Source organism: Pipistrellus hanaki, assembly GCF_964339955.1.
Source record: "Pipistrellus hanaki genome assembly, chromosome: 8".
In the NCBI taxonomy this organism is placed as follows: domain Eukaryota; kingdom Metazoa; phylum Chordata; class Mammalia; order Chiroptera; family Vespertilionidae; genus Pipistrellus; species Pipistrellus hanaki.
Window position 1 is genome coordinate 28,081,765 of NC_140510.1, and position 22,063 is coordinate 28,103,827.

Sequence of the window (22,063 nt, forward strand, 5' to 3'; positions counted from 1 at the left end):
AAAAGACAAAGCTCTAGTTATAAAGTATCATTCTTATCTTAAAGCAGTGGTTCGCAACTGAGGGTGATTTTGACCCTCTGGGAACATTTGGCAATGTTTGGAGATATATATATAAATAAACACACACACACACACACACACACACACACACACACACGCACGCACACACTCTAGAGGCCCAATGCACAAAATTCATTCAAGGGTAGGCCTTCCCCCGGCTGCTGGCACCAGCTTCCCTCTGACACCCAGGACCGGGGCTTCCCTCGCAGCCCCGGCTTTGTCTGGAAGGTCTTCTGGGAGGATGTCCAGTCTAATTTGCATATTATGCTTTTATTATTATAGATTTTAATCCTCGCCTGAGGATATATTTTTATTGATTTTGAGAGAGAGAGACATTAGTGTGAAAGAGAAACATCAGTCAGTTGCCTTCTGCATGTGCCTTACTAGGGATCAAACCCACAACCTAGGTATGTGCCCTTCAACTTTTTTTTTTTTTATGTTGTTGTTTATCCTCACTTGAAGATATGTTTCCATTGATTTTTTGAGTGAGAGTGTACAGAAATCAGGGGAGAGAAAGAGAGAGATACATTGAATTGTTGTCTCTGTCATGGGGATCAAACCTATAACCCAGGTATGTGACCTTAACCAGATCCTTTGATGCATGGGCCAATGCTATAACCATTGAACAATGCAGGCTAGGGCTGAACCTGCAATAGTTTAATATATAGGAAGACACTCCAACCAACTGACCCACTGGGCCAGGGCTTGGGGATACTTTTTATCTTCCTCGCCTGAGGGAACAGGTTGCTTAGAGGTCAGGGTTGCTGTTGAACATCTTATCATACATAGCACAGCCACCACCAACAAAGAATTATTCAGTCCAAAATGCTAACAAATGTTAGATTGAGAAACCCTGTCTTAGAAAGAGACAATCACCTCTCATTTCAAATATAATGGAAATAATAAATTTTGATTAAGCCCATATTCTGTTTATTTATGTCTTATTTATACAATATCTAGAAATACCATTAGTTTTGGAATTAAATAGCTTCAAGTTTACTTTGTTTAAAACTTAATACATATTATCAATGTTTATTAATTTCAAGGCATCTTGCAAGGTATACCATAGGGGTAGAAGAATTTTAAGACAAAATTATAGCTTTTGGGGAAACTATAGTATAAAAGAAAATGAAATGTGGGAGAAATTATTCAAAATGTAAGTTGAACAAGGATATGTAGAAACTACCTTGTGTCTAAAATTATTTGCAGGAACCACTTAAGTGTCCAAGAGCAGGAAATATTTGGATAGATGACAGTATTTTTACATATATAGCACTCATTATGCACTCATTACAAACGATATTTATAATGAGTTTATGATAACAAAGATATATTTTTATGTTCAGTGGAGAAAATAAAATGATATAAAATGTAATCCTCTACTTTTAACTTAAGAAGAAGGAAAAAATACTGTCAGATAAAGTACCTGGTGTATAGTATTATAACATTACAGTACTACTAATAGGATTCTACTAAACAAGATAGATTATATTGATTGATTCATTCTTGTAGCATATATTTTCTCAATGCCTTCTATGTTTCAAGCACTATGCTAGATTCTAGACACAGGCTAGTGAAGAAGAGAAGCACAAAACTTTTCTTAAAATGTTAATAGTCTTATAAGGGAAGAGAAGCAGAGAAAAAAATAAAAAAATGTGTTAAATAATAAAAGGGTCCTATGGGAGTATATAGCTGTTGGTTATTATTAAGAGTAGACTAGGCTAAGCTTAGGAACAAATTAACCCAGAAATCTTCATAATTTATCAGACAAGGAATTTGTTTTTCATGTAAGTAATATCCATTTGTATCAGGCAGCACTCTCCCATCTTGCAGAATCAGGTGGATTCTTCCATTGCCATGACAGGGGAGAACTGATGAATTCCACTAGACATTTTTAAGGACCAGTCCTGTAAGTTTTTCTTTAATATCTTATCAGAAATCAACCTCATTCCCCCAACCTAACTCGAGAGCGTGCTAGAAAACGTGAAGGAGCTACATTTGAATATTTTTTGAGCACTGACTCGGTCATTGGTCTTTACCACAAATTGTACAATTCAGGAAAGGCTGGCCCAGAAGTGGTGGCATTTAAATTGAGACCTGAAAAATAAGTGGTTAGCTAGACCAGGAAGGATATAGAAAGATTATTTCAGGTAGAAATAATCTTGTAACGCTGCCTAGAAGAGAGAGAAAGAATGCACTTCTAAAAACTGGAAGTTTAGTAGTTGAACAATGAATGTGGGGAGAAGGCAAGAAGTTGCACAGTTATGAAGGATTTTATCAGCTGTATTAAGGTATTCAGAAACTATACTGAAGTAAATAAGAAGCCATTGGCTGGTTTAAAGCATAATAAAGTTTGAGTGATACGAATCGAGTAAATGTAATAAAACTTTCATTTTAGAAAAATCATTGTGGTTGTAGTGAAAAGTATGGATGGGAGGAGAGCAAGATTGCAGGTGGGAGGCCAGGTAAGAACCACAGGCATCAGTTCATCTAAGCAATGATGGGGACCTATGGGAATGGGAATGAAAAAATAAAATAAAATGGGGAGATATTTGAGAGTTGTAATTATTGGAATTCAGTAGACCCTGGGTGGTCAGGAGTGAGTTATATGGGGGATGTGATTGGCTAAGTTAAAGACATATCAAAGTGTTTGTGTCCAAACAAGAGTTGAATACATGGGTCTGAGATCAGAAGAGAGATCTTCACTTGGCAAGAGATTTATCAACACATAGATTATAACTGAAGCCAGGAGAGTTTGTACAGGGGAATGAACGCAAACTGTGAGAAGGGAAGAAAGCCTGCGTCAGACAATATATTATATAAGGCAGACATTCTAAACGTGTACAGTGTATCTAAATAACCTCTGGGCTCCACATATAAATTGGCCTCAGGGTGTCTAAGATACCCCTTGTTTCAAAAGCTCCCCTGGTGATTTTCATGTACAGCCAAGGTTAAGAGCCACTGATGTAGGGTTAGCCAGAGAACTAGTACAAATGGGCTAATAATCAGTGAGACAGGAGAGATACTATCTGGTGTCTCCAAGCCATAGAAAGAAAAATGTCAAGGAATGGGCTGAGTAAAAAACTACTGAGAATATGAAAACAATGATTCAAAGTATTATTTGATTTGATGTTATAAATACGAATTGTGGCCTGAATTAATGGTCATGGAAGCTTAGTTGCTATAGTTTGAGCAGTAAGTAAAAGGTAGAGGAAAGGAGGCAGTGCTGTCACACTCTTTCCAGGAGTTCGATTGTGCAAGATGAATCAGCCTAAGTAAGAGGCACTGCAATGACAGATCTAGGTAAATTAGGAGTTTTGGGATATCAGGAGGCTCTACAGACTAAGATAACATGTGGAAGTAAGGGAGAGTGTTGGGAAAGAAAAGTGAAACAAATTGATGGAGAATGTATCTGATTTGCCAAATTTTCTGGAACTAGAATGGAGACTGTTTACCTCTGAAATTTATCAGACCCAATGCCTTTGATATATTTTGGATACTCTGAATTAGGAAAGCCTCATTTGAAAAGCTGGTAAGTTATAAGTTATAAGCTATAAGCCTCATTCGAAAAGCTATTCAGTTCTCTCCAATCTGCAATTTCTTAAGAAAAGAGCATTCAGACACATTCATCAAATGATATTTATGCTGGCATGCATCAGTGAATGAGAAAGTCCGTGCCCTCAAGGAGCTTACAGACTAGTCAGGTAGACAGAGACAATTAAACAACTATTTAGAACACAGTGTGATAAATGCACTAGAATCTGATAGAGAGGACACTCCATTCATTAGCAGTTAGGTGATTCTTCTGGGAGAATGTGATATTTTGTGTGAGACCTAAGACCTTTAAGGAGAGCAGGAATTTGCCAATTGAAGATCAGAGTGAGTGTTGACTCACTGGGAAGGTGAGTGTTAAGGCTGAGGGAATAGAGTAGAATGTTCTCAAGGCAAGAGAAAGTAAAGAACCATATATAGACAGGGAAAATTAGAGAGGATGTTAACCTACCCTGGTCTTCCCCACTTCCATTGTCGGAGATATGCTTAGATTTTCCTACAAGTACAATCCGTTACATATAACCCTCAAAATGCCAGGTCTCCAACCTGCAGGTTGTTCCAGTTATCTAATGCTGCATAACGAATCACCCAAAATTGATGGGATAGAACAGCTGTTTATTATACCCACAGATTCTGGGTCAGGATTTCAGACAGGTCACACAGCAGGGATGGTTTCCTTAGCTGTATAATGTTTGGGATCTCAGCTTGAGGACTGGAAGGCTGTGAGGGCTGCAGCATTGTTCATTCACCTGTCTAGCAGTTGATTCTGGCTATTGGTGGAAGGCTTATTTCTTCTCTGTAAAAGTCTCTCTATGTTGTCTCTCCTCATAGGCTAGTTTGAGCTTCCTCAGAACATGGTGACCAGCACACAAAAGTAAGTGTCTACAGAAGAAACCTAGGTATAAGCTTTATCTTTTTGTGACCTAGCCTCAGAAATCACATGCCACCATCTTTACCATAGTGTAGTTGTTGGGGCAGTCATAGCCCTTGCCCATGTTCAAGGGAAAGGAACCAAGAACCTACCTCTCAGTTAGAAGAGTGTTAGTGACATTGTAAGAAGAGAAAGGGTGAACGGGTTAATTGATTGATTGACTAGTGTATTTGGAAAGAATAATCTTGCATACTTGTTTAAGAATATTCACAAAATAAGAACAAACTATGTTCCACGGCACCCGCAGCAGTCATAATTCTCCTTTATAGTTGCCTGTTACTCATTCATGTTGTCTTTAACATTATGCTTGAGGTAATTTATAAAAGTTAACTGCCCCATCCCACTCAGTATTTGCAAAAGCAGAGATAAGGCTAAAGTGGTAGTAAGGAAAATCATGATTCCATTGGAAATGAACAAAGATTTTTAAAACAGGTAAAACTGTAACTACTGGTTCTATGTTGTCACATTAGACATAAATCAATGGTATTAAATAAACATTCTTTCAGAACCTAATGTAATTTTAAGTGAGGAACTTCACTACTATATCATCTTTGCTAGCTAAGTATGACAGTTTTGAGTTTATTTTTTAACCTCATTTTTTAACACTGAGTACTAGCCTCAGTTATAATATAAACAGAATATTAAACTTTAAAAACATTGTGTTCTTACAGTAAAAATAGATGTTAAAGTTTAAACTATAGCTCATTTCCTTTCTGTTTGATTTTCTTTGTTTGGCCCTGATTTTTCTCATGAATGGAATTCTTTTTATATATGTGTTTGCATGAGACATATATGTGCATGTAGGTACATACACAATATATTGAAAATCTCTATATACATACATAACCATAAGCCCAAAACTGGGCCTTTCTTGTTTAACTGTGTATCTTAACCATCCTTTTAGTCCTCTGATTTTAAATGATCCAGGAAGATCTGAATTTAATTGGAAGGAAATCTTTTAAGAGTTATGTATCTATTCTTGATATCAAATTTGCTGTTCTAGTCCACCCTATCCTCCCTTCTCCGGCCTATTTCAGCCAAATCTCAGAGACTTCTTGACCTAAAAAAGACTACTTTGATAAGAAGTAGAGATGAAAAATGGTAGTGTCAACTATTTTTAAAAATATATATTTTATTGATTTTTTACAGAGAGGAAGAGAGAGGGATAGAGAGTTAGAAACATCGATGAGAGAGAATCATCGATCAGCTGCCTCTTGCACACCCCCTACTGGCATTGTGTCCACAACCAAGGTACATGCCCTTGACCAGAATCAAACCTTTCAGTCCGCAGGCTGATGCTCTATCCACTGAGCCAAACCGGTTTCAGCAGTGTCAACTATTTTTACCAAGTGCTATGCATTTGTTCACTCACTTAACCCTCACAGCAACTAAGATTCTCTTTATTTCCCAGAGAAGAAAGCAAAAAGCTGCAGGAAATGGAGTAGCTAGCTGTCCCTTACTCAACTGTGATATAGTCATGACAATAAATAAGATTCTATGCCAGATCTGCCCAACTTCAATACTGTGGAGGGTTTTCCAGTCTACTACCCTGTTTCCCTGAAAATAAGACAGTGTCTTATATTAATTTTTTCTCCCAAAGTTGCGCTAGGTCTTATTTTCAGGGGATGTCTTATCTTTCCATGCTCTAGGTCTTATTTTCAGAGGATATCTTATTTTCGGGGAAACATGATATTAGTACCTGTAGTTTTCCCATAATATTTCAAAAGTTGAATGTTATTTTGATTCTGATTTATCACTTATGTGAGTGATCAGAAATAAATTGCTTGCTTTCTTCAGCTAGATGTATATATAAATCTGGATTATTTGTAGAGGGCATTTTCAGGAGCAGTATGACTTAGGTGAGCAGGACATTGGCCTTACGAAGAGCTCAGAGTCTGTTGTCAAATCAGAATTTTCAAAGGTTTTTATTGTGACCAAAAAAATATACAAAAGAAACTATGTAAGGTATAATTTACTATGTTGCACAAGACTGGAACATTCCAGCTCACCAAGAAAAGATAGATGGAAAAATTTAATCAGAATATAAATTGCTTGTAAGAAAATAGAACATTCTGTGAGAAATCATACTGTTGCCTTAGATTAAATTCCTCACCCATCCATGTAAGCACCATAAAGAAAAGAAAATGTACATTATCTACTTGTATTATATTTTTCTTTATTGTACCAAAACCAAGTACAACCCCAACTCTGTTGCTACTTACTGCTTGATCTTTCTATTATTTTGTGTTGCATTAGTAACTTTTTCCTCTTTAGAGTAACGTATTTCCTTAAAGAGGAGGATGCATTTTTTTTTTTACAGATATAAAAAAAATTTAATGTAATTAAAAACTTTGCAGCCTTGTAAACGTTTTAATATTAATGTAGTGGCTCGTGGGTAAGTATTACTGGACTCGTAGAAAAGTCAAGATAGAAGTAGTGATATAAGAAATACTCCCAAAAGCCAATCACTGCTAGAAGACAATGGCCTTAGTTCAGAGAATCTTTTCAGGAAGTCGCACAACCTGTTGATGTTCTGATACATGCTGCATGCTAATGTGGCAAGTTAGTACATGGAATACTTTGGAAAATAAGCTACATAGTTCAGTGAAGTGCCCTTTGTTCTGGACCAGAGGTTTGCCCACTTTTCCCATCCCATCATAGAGCCCCTGTTTTCTCTCTGGTAATTTCTGTCTATCCCAGTTCATGCAAAACTGAAACAAGATAGTCATGTTTTTAAAAATTTCATGGTTTTTTTTTTTTTTTTAGTCAAACATGAATCTCTGAAGTTTGACTTGACAATAAATTTAAGGTATCTTGCCAGAGTTAAAAGAATAATTTAAATACATGAACTCATATTAAAATTCATCATTAGCATTATTCAATAGTAAATTTAAAATTTTGCTCCTTATGAAATAAAGTTTATGGCAGGCACAGGCAATATAGGTTAGCATATGTGTGCATAGTGAAGTTGTAGGAAGAATAAAGATTTGAGTTTTCTCCTCCTGGAATGGCCATCCAACTCCTTCCTTTCTCCTTTCTCCTTACTCTAATTTCTTTCTTAATATACAGCTTAGATGTCATCTGTTGTGGCGATGCTCGCAGATCCACTCGTTTTGCATTAGGCGTACTTCTGTGAACATCTGTAGCACTCTGTGCATGCTCAGGTGCTTCTCTTCATCTCTTCCTTGCTTGACTATAAACTTGTAATCTTCACTGTTTCTTATATTTGTGTCTCAGCAGCTCATCTTGTACCTGATATTTGGTAGGCACTGACATCTTTGTTGAATGAATGCATACATGAAAAAATAAATGTGAATAGATTTACAGGTATTTTATGAAGCACACATTCATGGGAGATTGTGTTTCAGGAGGGAAAAAGCATTAACTCATTAGCCATGAAAATTAAACCAGTGCCTTTGTTATGCTTCTTTGTCCCATCCTGCAATATTGTTTTTGTTCCTTTGGATCTTTAACCTATTGCCCTGAACAAAATATAGTTGTTACTTAAATTATATTTATAGCTTTGTCAGTATGGTTTTGACACATAATGTTGGCTTTATTAAAATATGAGTTTAAATTTTTTAAAATATTCTTCATTTGCAGTTGTATTGTGTGTGTTTGTGTATGGTCAATTTTCCTTCCAGAGAATGTGTCCTTAGTTATTTACTGGGGGAGGCCACAGCAAAATAAGTTTTATGTGCCTTATGGTGAAAACTTGACTTTTTGGTAGATTCTTTGGAATGTGTCTGTTTTTAAAATTATGGGCTTTCTGATATAAATCTAAAATTGGGTGAATAATATTTATAGTTTTTATAACACTTGAGGGCTTACATATTGCCTTCATGTACTTCTTTTTTTATGTAATCTTCAAATTAAATGTTTGTGAGATAGTATAAGACATAATATAATGGGGTATTATAATATCCATTTTATAAATAAATAAGCTAAGAGTCATAGAGGTTTAATAATCCTAGATTGTACACAGAGGCCTGGAATTTAATTTGTGGGAAGATTTTTACTATTGCTTCCATTCCTTTAATAGTATTGTTCAGACTTTTCTACTTAATTGTGAATTTGTGTCAGTAAATTATGTTCTTTTAAAAGTTTGCCCATTTTATCTGTTTTCAAATGTATTGGCATGAAACTCTCTTAATATTTGCCTATTTTAGTGCAGCAACTATAGTTAGGAAGTTTTTTATATTAACTATTTGTGCATACACCTCTTCCTCTTTCTTTTTCTCTCGTTCCTTCCTGTCCTTTTTTTCCTTTCTTCCATCCTTACTACTTTCTGCTTAAATCTCTTCAGAGTCTTGCATCATTATTAGGCATTTTAAAAAGTCAACTTTTAGCATTGCTGTCATCTTTATTTTCTGTGTCTTTAATTTTGGTTATTTCTTATCCTCTCCAGTGTTTCCCAAAGTGTGGTACTCGTACCCCCAGGGGTACGGGAAAAGTTTGGTGGGAGTACGAGTTGCACCGGAGTTTGGTGGGGATATGCACTGCACCGTGCTTAGCTGCGCCTAATTCTACGTTCTCATGAGTACAAAGGGTACTCAGCATTACGAAAATTATAGAAGGGGTACACATATTTCAAAAATTTGGGAAATACTGTGATGCATTCAAAACTATAAAATACTCAATTATTGATTTTGCTGTGTACCACAAGTTTTCATATTATATTTTGGTTGTCATTTAGTTATGAATATTTCATTCAAATTCTTATTTTAAGTTATTTAGAAATATGCTTCTTATTTTCAAAGCAATTTAATTATTTCTAGTTATCTTTTCTTACTAAAGTCTGTATTTTTAATTCTGTAAGAAATAACATTATTTTGTAATGTTAATATTGCTTGCATTTACATTCCTTTTTCCTACCCTATCATTTCTCTGTCATTTCACATTTTGTATCTCGTATTATTTTCATTTTGCTTGAAGCTATGTTCAGGGAGGAAAGTAATAAACCTTTTTAGTTTTTATCTCTAAATGACCTTATTTCACTTTCATTGTTAGAAGAATTTTGTTGTGTATAGAATTCTAGGTTACTAGCAAATTCCTTTTAGCCTATTGAAGATATTCACTGTCTTCAGGCTTCTACTATTCCTTTCAAAAATTTAATTATTGATCTGTCAGTCCATTTAATATAATTGAACTTTTCTCTGTTTGTTTTTGAGATCTTTTCTCTTCTTGTATTCTCTGCAAGTTTTGCTCTTCTCGTATAGCTTCTACTTTCTTCTCTCATTGCCAGAGGGCTAATTCAGACATGTTAGATCTTTTCACAATATTTTCCATGCTGCTTTACCTCTCAGGACTACATGTGACATAAAGAAAGTACTTTTCTGTTTCAGTTTTCTAATTCTCATTTCAACTATATTTAAGTTACTGCTTAATCTATTGGTTGATTTTTTTAAAAATCCTCACCAGAGGGTACGTTTTTATTGATTTGGGGCGGGGGGCGGGGGGCGAAAATGCGACAGAAGCATTAGTTGGTTAAATGTCAGAGATATCCTTTGGTTCGTGGACCGCTTGCTCCTAAACTCTCACCTGCCTGCCTGCTCAGTGGGCATCATAGCAACCAATCATTCTGTTTCTTCCAGTCGTTCCATCATAATGGTTGCTTAGACTTTTATATATAGATTAGAAAAGGAGGGCGGCAGGAAGGTCAGAAGGAGGGGAGGGAGAGAGGTCAAAAGGAGGGGAGGGAGGAAGGAAACGGAATTTGAAAACCCCAAAGTACAGGCATTCAAGAATCCAGATCTTTCATACCTTTTACTGGCAAGAATGTTAATTGCTATAACTCTTATACACAGCAATTTGGCAATGTGTATCCAAGTTATTAAAATATTTATATTTGTGACCCATAGATTTCACTTCTAAACTTCAAAAAGAATTAAAGATATATGCAAAGATTTAGCTACAAGAGTGGTCATTATATTACTTTATAAAAAATGAAACAATAATTACCATCCAGTGTGAATGAATCGATATTATGCCTTTTGTGTATGTGTTTTGCATGTGAGATTGGCAGAAAATATAACATATATTTTGGTGTGCTGCAGAATGTTAGTAGCTAGTTTATGTGTGCCATGAGATGAAAAAGATTGAAAATTACTGTTTGAGAGACTAAATCTGCAGTCATATATTTGAGTTGTCTCCTGGCTCTGGCTCCAGAATAGGGAAGCAGATCCATTTAATTTGGCATCTTCTTTAAAAAATTGTTAACACATCTTTCCTTTAAAGCCCTGTTCCAAAGTACAGTTCCTAAACTTTTCTGAGGTTCTGCAATAGAATCGCTTTTTATCTCCCTTCATTGCTCCCTCTCTTCTTCCTACCCTCCCTCCCTCCTTTACCTTTTCATCCCTTCGGTTATCTTTATTCAATCCAATTTCCAGTTTCAAAAATTGTATTGATGTCTTTCATCTGTTGTTGTTTTCTTTCTTGTTTTTTTTTTTTTCTGCTAGTGATATATATATATATATATATATATATATATATGTATATATATATATATATATATATAATTGAAATGGTATTTCAGGAAAGAGTGGAGAGGAATCCATGTTTTACCTGCTATGCCTAACAAAAAAAAAAAAAAAAAATCTCATTTTATAATATTATGGTCGCCTATTTAAGAATATGACATTTTCTCTATTGGTTCAGGCATAGTTTAAATCTCCTAATTTAAGTTTAATAGTTCATAAAGATTCAGTGCAACTCTCATTAAATTACATCCCACAATATGCAGTTTTTCCTTCTTATTTGGAATGAAATTTCTTACTTCATTGTATTTTCTAGCTAGTTGTCTACTTGGTGATATTACATTAGTATATTTAAACCATCTGCAAAATTTAGTACACTCATTAGTTTTATTTTTTTTTTCACTGTTTCTTTTAGATTTCATTACATACAACCATTTTGTCAGAATGGTTGTATGTAATGAAACCATTATTATTACTATTTATTTCTGTTCTGAATTTGTAAAAAATATTTGACATCATCCCATCTAATAAAAGTAATATGCAAATTGACTGTACCTCCGTTACACCCACAAGCTATGCCCACCATCCAATCAGGAGTGAGTATGCAAATTAACACAACCAAGATGGCTGTGGCCACAGAGCAAGCAGGAGGCTTGGGTTTCCCCAGCAATTTAGGAAGCCAAGCTCCCACAGCCCTGGCCTCCACTCAGGGTTACAAGGTTTCAATTATAGAAGATAAATAAATCCCAACAAAATGGCAGCAGCCATACAGCTGGAAAGAGTAAGAGGCTTCAGTTGCCCCCCCACCCCACCCCCCCAGCGTTAGAGGAAGCCAAGCTTCCACAGCCCTGGCCTCCCCTGGAGGCTACAAACTTTCAATTATAGGAGGCTACAATTATTCAATTATTAAATAAATCCCAGATATCAGGGCCTCCACTTGGGTTGTGGGGGGAGGGGTGTGTGTGCCCGGCCTGTAAACCACCATAGGCCCTTTGCCCAGCCGCCCCAAGCGAACCCCCACCCTAATCTGGGACACCCTTCAATGCAAACCAGCTGGCCCCCACCCGTGCACCAGGCCTCTATTCTATCTAATAATAATATTATGCAAATTGACAATCACTCCAACACAGAAGATTGCTGTCCCCTTGTGGACACAAGATGGCCACCACAAGATGGCCATCAGGGAAAGGCAATTGGGAGGGACTAAGTCTGCAAGGGAGGGCAGTTGTGGGCGATTAGGCCAGTAGGGGAGGCCAGTTTGGAGGGACCCAGGCCTGCAGGAGAGAGCAGTTGGGGGATACCAGGCCTGCAGGAGAGAGGGCAGTTAGGTGTGACCAGGCCTTCAGGGGAGGGCAGTTAGGGGCAATCAGGCTGGCATGTGAGTAGTTAGGCATCAATCAGGCTGGCAAGGGAGCGGTTAGAGGGTGATCAAGCTGGCAGGCAGCAGCAGATAGGCGCAGTCAGGAAGACAGGCAAATGAGCAGTTGAGGGCCAGCAGTCCTGGATTGTGAGAGGGATGTCTGAATGCCCATTTAGGCCCAATTGGATCGGGCCTAAATGGACAGTCAGACGTGCCTAGGATCGGGCCTAAACGGGCAGTTGGACATCCCTCAAGGGGCCCCTGATTGGAGAGGGTGCAGGCGCAGGGCTTAGGGACACGCCCTTCCCTCCCCCCATGCACGAGTTTTGTGCACCCAGCCTCTACTTTAATGTAATGTTGATAACTAATATCCTTATTTCACCCCTAAGTTTGGAGGGAATACTTCTAGTAGGGTTCTATTATTTGGTATAATATTGATTTCTATTTTTAAGTAGTTCATTATTTAAAAAATATATTTTAGGAAAGGCTCAAAAACTGTGGCAACATATTCAAAAGACGCAGATGCCAGCTTTAAGGAGGCTCCATCTTTATAAATTTGAAACAGTTGAACTATTAAAATAACTGATGCAAGAAATGGATTCTGACATAATGAATTAAAAAGAGTAATCCATGAGTCCAAGAAAATAATGTAGAAGAATTAGTGTGGAAAAGGGTGATGGGACTGTGCTTTAAAGAATGCCAGATAATAAGTGTAAAAAAAGTAGAAATAGAAAACCACCTTTTTTTTTTTTTTTACAATTGTAATAACTGATTTAGGCAACAGTCACCAATTGCTGTTAAAATTATTGGGTAAAGGACTGTTTGAAAGCAGGATATTTACATGGTCTTAGAGTGTCACCTCATAGATTACTAATTAATGAAAGAGGAAAAGGTACCTTTAAAATGGAGAAATCTGCCAGATACCATCATAACTAAATGACTAAACTTCCCGACATTGCTAAAGGACAGTTTGGCATTATGTGGCTTCTAATATGATGCACTTCAGAAGGAAAAGATGTCAGTTTTATTATATTGGTACCAATAATGTTTAATCTAAATCTAATCATGTGGAATTAGACACATTTGAATTGAATAACTATATTTTTCCAAAAATGTCAGTGATATGAAAAACTAATAAACACTGGAGAATTGTTCTAGGTGAAAGGAGAATGGAGATTGATTGGATACTAATTAAAACAAACAAACAAACAAAAAAACCAAACAAAAAAAAAAACACATCAAAATGATTAAGGATGTTTTGGGCACAAAAACCACTGTGGGTTGGATATTATATCACAGTAGAGGTCCGTGTACAAATTCGTGCACCAGTGTTGTCCCTTCGCCTGGCCTTGATGGTCTCCAGCCCACTGTCCACATTCATCCTGCACAGCACAAAATCGTGTGTAAAGTGGCAGGCGTCTGGGGAGGAGACTGAGCCCTGGCTGGGCACCGGGCCACTCCTGCTCATCCTGGTTCCACTGTTCCTATCCCCGCTGCACAGTAGGAGTGTCCATGGGAGAGGCTCCTGTTGCCACAGCTGTGCTCACCAGCCATGAGCCTGGAGTCTGGCGCCACATTTTTCAGCTGAGGGGCGCTCCCTCTGTGGGAGCACATTGACCAACGGGGCAGCTCCTGCATTGAGCATCTGCCCTCTGGTGGTCAGTGTGTGTCATTGCTTCCCACTGGTCATCTGGTTGCTCAGGCTTTTATATATATATAGATTAAATATCAATGTTAAATGTCTTGAAGGTGATAATACTTATATTACCAAAGTTAGATAGAAAATATCGTGTGCAATTAACTCTTAAATGGTTCAGCAAAAATGTGTGTTTACATGTGTGTATATATGTATATGTCTATATAAATAAATGTACATATATGTACATGCATGCAGATATACATACAGAAGAGGGCAGTTATTTTTGGTATAAAGATTAGGGTATGTACATATAAGTACATACCCATGAAACTGAGTAAAAGCTGTGTGTTCAATGATTGGTAGGGATTACTGGGACTTTCTTTAAGTTTAAACTTTTTCAAAAATGTTGGAAATTTTATTGTAACTTTGATCTATAACATCATAAAATTTAAATTTAGCTATTTTATATCTAGAATTATATCTCCTTTGCAGTAATTCTATAACAGTATCTTATTCTTCATGATTTTTTTTAGTCTATATAAGAAATTTCGTATGTTTGTGTGTATCCATGTGTTTGTGTACATATACACACTTGTGAGAGCCATTAGTGTCTCTACTGAAATCCTGTTCCCCAAGGAAACTCCTTGGCATGTGTTATTTTTTATTGGAGGTTCTGCTCTGTCATAAATATCCTAAACTAAAATGTTCTTCTCTTCTATAAAAAATGGTACCATTTATTAGCTGTTCTTGAAATGTTATTCTAAATCGGCCTAATCTTTATACCAAATATTTTTGACTTGGTGCAAAATGAATGTCTTTATGAATTATTCACATATTGTAGAATAAAATAAGCATGGGGAATTATCACATGAGCCTTTTTGCAGTTCATGGTTACCAAAACATAGTAAAAAATAGTCTGATGTACAATTTCTTCTCTTAATAAATTAACAATTTTTAAATGCTTATCATTGAGTCTAAATCCCATCACAGTCTGTTTATGGATTGTCAGTCTCATTTGGTCTAGTGTAGTGCTGAATTTGGAAAAAAAGTATTTCAATCGGATTCAGAAATCCTAGAAGGCCCAGTTCTGCCACTAACTAGCTCTAACTAAAGCTCAGGTATTTTGTTTGGTTATTAAAGTGTGTGGGTCTGTTTGGTAATCTAAAAATTTCATCCATTTAACAATCTACTGCAGCATAGCATCAGTTGGTTATGTTCCCTTTATCGTGTGGTATCTGCAGCTGTTCACTCTCAACTGACTAAAAAGCTTGCTCGTTTTATCACACAAATTCTCTTTAACACGTGAGGTGACATCGGGGTGGAGAAATAGGTGGTATGACTTGCAGATTCTTTATACTTATAATAATTTGTTCAATGTTCTATGATTGATGCTTCCCTTTTACACATAAAGTTCAACTCTTAGATAACGGCAAGTACATTTTATTTCATCTGGGACTCTTACCTGTGGAAAACTTTCTTTTTTAGAGCACCTAACCTCAAATTTATACTATTGCTATTTTTGGCATTTGCATTTAACTGTTATTCTCCAGTTAAAATATTGTTGACATCCCCAGTTTTTGTTAGAGGATAGAGGGGCTTAAAGTGACATGCATTGTGGAACCTTTCAGAAGAATGAAAGTAGCCTCAATTCACCTTACTCTGTTGGAATGGCCACTTTTCAGTAAAAGGGGCTGCTAGAAAGAGCAGATCAGGATGGTGGAGCTGGGTTAATAAATGATGATTGCCCATCTCATTGCTTTTGTACATCATTTTTCCTCTCTCTGTGAATAACTTGCAGATGACTATATAGCATAAGGTCACTACAACACAACACACAATTTTGATTCTTTTCTATTTTTTAAACTATTTGGTTATTAGAAAGTAATGTTTTGTTTTTCTTTTAGAAAATATAGAAGAAAAAAATCACATGAAACTACATCACATAGAGGTATCATTTTGGTATTCATCTTCCTAGATCTTTCTCTTGAGGGATTTTTTAAAAAAAATTTTTATTAAATTTATAGAGAGGGGGAGAGGGAGGAAGGGGAAGGAAAGAATGGCGGGAGGGTAGGAAGGGGGAAGAGAGAGGCCTCCTGCATGCCCTACACTGGGGATTGAGCCCACAACCTCAGCATGTGCCCCGGCCAGGAATTGAACTGTAACCTCTTGGCTCATAGGTAGATAGATACTCAACCACTAAGCCACAAGGAATGAGCGAAAAATGCACTTTTTAAGGTACCATCTTATATATAGCATATATTCTTTTCCAAACATTTTCAAATCCAATTCATTGCTTGGTATAATTACCAATAATTCTTAGTGTTTCTCTCTTACATTGGTGTTTCTCTCTCCCTCTCCCTTCCGTATGGAAACTTAATGGAAAGATATTATGGGCTATTTGTTGAGTCAAAAAGTTGGCTACAAAATATGCCACCTTTTCTGGAGTGTCAATTTTTGAGAAAATAGTTCATCTAATCAATAAATTAAGAGATGCACACGTACAAATTAAAAATAGGGAAGATATAATAAGAACAGAGACTAATGAAGATAATAAAATGACAATTTACATCTAAGAGACTTGTTTTTCCACTAAGTATTTTACTACATTCATTGGCTTTTCTTGTGTGTGCCCTGACTGGAGGTTGGACCCACAGCCTTGGCATATTGGGAGGATGCTCTAGCCCACTGAGCTACCTGGCCAGGTCAGGACTTTCATTTTTTAATTGAGATCTATTGTATATGCCATTTTGTTACCTAAAATCATTTTATTAACAACAATATATTGTGGGCATCTTTTCCAGGTTATTTTATTTTCTTCTGCACTGTTAGTTCATGTTGCTTTATAATATTATATAATTGTTCCAGGTCTTATTTAAACAGCTTCCTCTTGTTTATCTAAAAAATTTTATCACGCTAGTGCTCTGATGACATGGATGAAATAAATATTTGGGCACAATTTCTTTTGAATAAAAAACACAATAGCTAGATCAAAGAGGATGGGAATTTTTAAAATGTTGATACATATTGCTCGACTACTTTTTTAAAGGACTTTATATTAAAAACTAGCTTAATATAATATTTAGAGAAAAACCAGTAAGGAATGATGGTTGGTTTAAATATTGTCTGAGAGCTTTAGATGACCTCTTAGCAAGCTGTTACTTATTGCTTAATAGTCTGGAGGTAAGAATAAGTTAGTTACTAACTGTTATTAATAGGAATAATATTAAGAATTTCCAATATAAATCAAAAGTACTATCTATGTATTAGCAGACAACACTTTACCAGTATAAAAGCTTTGAGCTTTGTAGGATATGATTTGGTTAATGTAGTTTTCTCTTTTTAGCACCCCAAATGGGGATTTTTTTATTTTAGTTTTTTAAAATATATTTTATTGATTTTTTACACAGAGGAAGGGAGAGAAAGAGGGACAGAGAGCTAGAAACATCAATTAGAGAGAAACATTGACCAGCTGCCGCCTGCACAACCCCCACCAGGGATGTGCCTGCAACCAAGGTATATGCCCTTGACTAGAATCGAACCTGGGACCTTTTAGTCCACAGACCGATGCTCTATCCACTGAGCCAAACCAGTTTTGGCCCAAATGGGGATTTTTTAAAGATTCTTACCCAAGATATGTTTCCACTGATTGGTTGATTGAGAGAGAGGGGAGGGGCGGGCGGGGGGTGAGAAAAACATTAATCGGTTTCCTCCCATACACACTGACCAAGGATCAAACCCACAACCTAGGTACATACACTGAACAAAAATTGAACCTGTCAACTCTTGGTATATGGAAAAACATTCCAGCCAACTGAACAAACTGGCCAGGGTCCATGTGGGGATATTTTTATTGCCTATCCTAAATGACAAAAACAATTAGTTCTTTTAAAAAAAATCTAAAAGTACACAAATACAAAAAAAGTAAAAATTGCTATCTATAACATATTACTTAGATATCTCTGTTAAGTTATATATGTACTAGAGGCCTGGTGCACAGAAATTTGTGCACTCGGGGTGGGGGGTCCCTCAGCCTGGTCTGCGCCCTCTTGCAGTCCAGGACCCTTTGGGGGATGTTCACCTGCCAACTTAGGCCTGCTGTAGGGGATTGGGCCTAAGCTGGCAGTCAGACATCACTCTGGCAGCCCAGGACCCCTTGGGGTTTGTCTGACTGTGGCTTAGGCTCACTTCCCGGGGTTGGGCCTAAGCCACACTCAGACATCATTTGTTCTGCAGAGGAGGTAGGACCACCAGGGGGTGGCTCCTGCATTGAGCATCTGCCTCCTGGTGGTCAGTATGCATCATATGGACTGGTCATTCCTGGTCGTTCTGCCTTTAGGGTCAATTTGCATATTACCCTTTTATTATTTAGGATACATATAAATATATGAAATTATATATATTAATTTTTAAAATTTATGTGAGATCATACTAATAATGTTGTGCAAGTTTATTTTATTTTTTAAAAATCAAGCCCAGCTGGTGTAGCTCAGTGGTTAAGCATCAACTCATCAAACAGGAGGTCATTATGCCTTGATAGTTCATTCAATGCCTTGGTTGCGGGCTTGATCCCCAGTAGGTGTATGGGTGTTCAGGAGGCAGCCAATCAATGATTCTCATTATTGATGTTTCTCTCTCTTCCTCTCTCTGACTCAATAAAAACATATATATATTTTAAGAATGTTAAAATATATATATTTATACACAAACATATACATCTTCCCATATTACTACATGTAAATTTACTTTTTTTTTTAAATTCCTACATGATATTAAATGGAATGAACATAGTGCATTTTAGTAAATAAGTTCCTTATTCATAATTATTTAGATTATCCTTTTCTAACCAATTACAGATAGCAGGTGCATTTATTTTCTTGGGAAGACAATTATGTTTTTATTATTATTTCCATAAAATAAGTAGACCTGCAGCATGGCATTATTATTGGTAGAGAGTAATGATAAGACTCTGAGCTCTGGTGTTAGGACTTGAATTCCAACCTCCTCCACTAACGTGCTGTGTACCCTTGGCAAGCTAATTGGTCTTCCTATAAAATTGATGTGAATATAGAAGCCACATTATAGAATTATTGAGAATTCTATATCTTCTCTTAATGAGAAATTTCATGTCAGTCACTATGTGCCTATTGCATCTGGCATATAATAAGTACTAAAATATCTCTGTTCTTAAATTTTCTTCTTTGAAAAATTTTTCTATTTATTTCTTTTGTTCATTTTCCCCCCTGAATAGTTTATTTTTATTGATTCTTTGGAGAAATTTTTATTTTAAGAATATTTACTTGTTTCTTTTCTAAATTATAACAATTTTTAAAATTTTACTTTTTAAATTTTTTGTTTAACTCTTTCTGAACTTAACATTTACACTTTTGTTTAGTCAAGTGTGTTAGTATTTTTTGGTTAGGATCCTGTATCCTGCTAAGAAAGGAAATTTCTGCTACAGAATTATAAAATTATCTTCTTGTATTCTCTTAGAGATTGCATCATTTTTATTTTCTACATTAAAATGTTTGCATCCTTTAAAAAAAAAAAAAAAGTGGGATTAGTTCTGTTCCTTTTCTACTATCCAAATGGAAATATTGATAATGCAAGGATCCTTTTAAAGTTACCACCATGATTGAGAAAGCACTACTGGTATTCAGTGGTCAGGAGCCAGGGATGTCTGCCAGACTCTTTTAGTACACAGAGCTTGCTTCTCTCAACAAAGAATTCCTGAGTTCTACTTGACTTTGAAATGCCCTACAAGATCTCAGTAACAGTCTGAAACTAATCATCTCCAAAGTATAAATAAAAATGACAATGAATTTAACCCATTGCTTTTCAGATTAACTGAGTTTAAAAATAATAAAACTGAGTTCTTGAACAAATTCTAAATTTCATGTACCAGGGAGAGTTTATAGATTAATAAGCTTTTTTGTTTTATGTTTTTATTGTTTCTTTTTCATGGTAGTATATTCTTGTTTTGTTGGCATAATGTAATCGAAAACAACATTAGAAATTTTCTATCACCTCTCCTGTTTCTTTTATTATTTCTCTCCACTGGATGCCATTTTACCTTGGTCTTCTCTTTTGAACTCTCGATTCTCTTTTGATATTCAGTAATCCTTATTTGTGTAGCTACTGTTGCCACACTGGAGTCACTTCAGGTAAGTCTGGCTTCAGGGGTTTCCTGGCAAGAGCAGACTGGGGAAAATGGAATTTTTATTACTGCATATAATAAACTTGTAGAACAGAAGGTCAGTACTTTTCATATATAGTAATGGTTAGATAGGTCTTATTATTTTATATTAGAGGCCGGATGCATGAAATTCGTGCACGGGTAGGATCCCTAGGCCTGGCTGTTGATCAGGGCCAATCTGTGGGATGACTGGCAGGGCGATCTGGGGGTCACCACTGACACCTGCCATGGCTGGCCTGGGGTATGCAGACTGGGAACAGCTCCTGTGTTGAGCGCCTCTCCCCTGGAAGTCAGTGCACATCATAGCGACCTGTTGTTCCACTGCACCTTGAAAGAAACTCTGGGCCGCAAGGCTGTGGTGGGCACAGGGTTGGATCTCAGCCCATCCTCTATGCCCCCACATGGCCCCTCCTGCCATGGCTTCTAGTCCCTCATATGCTGGCAGCCCCATTCCCACTGCCACTGCTTCCATATGCTGACAGTGCCAGTCCCACTCACACCTGCTGACATCGCAGAGCAATAGGGTCTGGCACCACAGCAGAGCCGGTGCCATCAGCGGGTGCAAGTGGGGCCGGCACCACCAGCGGGTGTGAGCAGCAGCTGCTGCCCTGATTGCCCTTCAGGATCTAGGGGAGGTGGAGAAGCCTTGAGCAATAGAAGCCAGTAGCGCCTCTCACACCTGCTGATGGTGCTGAGCAATTGGGATCAGTGCTGAGCAATCGGGACCAGTGCCAGGCGCCAGCAACAGATGCGACCAATGGTGCTGGCTGTGGGTACAAGCAGGGCTTGTGCTGGCAGTGGGTGTGAGCTGTGGTTCTGATGCTGGCAGTGGGTGGAAGTGGGACCTTTGCTGGCAATGAGTGAGAGAGGCGGCTGATCATCCCTCAGGGGCAGAGAGAGGTGGAGAAGCCCCGAGGGGCAATCAGGGCTGGCAGCCTCCACCTGTACCCACTGATGGTGCTGAGCTATCAGGGCCAATGCCAGATACAGGCAGCTGGTGCAAGTGGCAGCTCCGGCACAGGCAGTGGGTGCAAGTGGGGCCAGTGCTGGCAGCAGGTGTGAGCATTGGGCAGGACAGTGGTTCACAGGAGCAAAGAATAACCACCAGAAGCTCACCCCGATGACAGTGACCAGTGCCCTGCCTTGTTCTGCCACCCCTGCTCACCTGCTCCACCATCCTGCCATGGCCGAAGCCCACCATGTTCCGCGCATGCCTCTTCGTGGTCAGCGCGCTTGTCATAGTGGCCAGTTATTCAGTTGTTCTGCCGTTCAGTGTTTTTGAATATTAGACTTTTATTATACAGAAAAAATCTACACTAATAAAAGAGAAATATGCAAATTGGCCTTACCTCCATGATGCCCATAAGCCAATCAAGAGTGTGTATGCAAATTAACCCAACAAAGATAGTGGGTTAATTTGCATATGCAGGCACTGAGCAGTTGGGCTGGGTGGGAGCCTTCTATGAGGGGGGGTGGGGGGGCAGGGACAGAGGGAGCTACAAGAGTGACTCGCCGTTGAAAGGGAGGACTTGCAGGCTCCCAAGCAGCTGGCAGAGAGGACTTGCAGACCCCCAGCCATCCGGAAGCAAAGCCAGGGGAAATAAGTCCTATTCTCTTTTTTCTTTTTTTTAATATATTTTTTGATGTTTTTACAGAGAGGAAGGGAGAGGGATAGAAAGTTAGAAACATCGATGAGAGAGAAACATGAATCAGCTGCCTCTTACACCCCCTCCCCCCACTGGGGATGTGCCCACAACCAAGGTACATGCCCTTTACCAGAATCGAACCTGGGACCCTTCAGTCCGCAGGCCAATGCTCTATCCACTGAGCCAAACCGGTTTCGGCAGAAGGC

The 22,063-nt window shown here is 37.7% G+C and overlaps 1 protein-coding gene across 1 annotated transcript in view; it reads left to right on the forward strand.

Moving 5' to 3' along the window:
* MBD5 (methyl-CpG binding domain protein 5) overlaps positions 1-22,063 on the forward strand; it is a 348,517-nt gene that overhangs the window by 44,286 nt on the left and 282,168 nt on the right. The gene's annotated exons all lie outside the window — the stretch shown is intronic.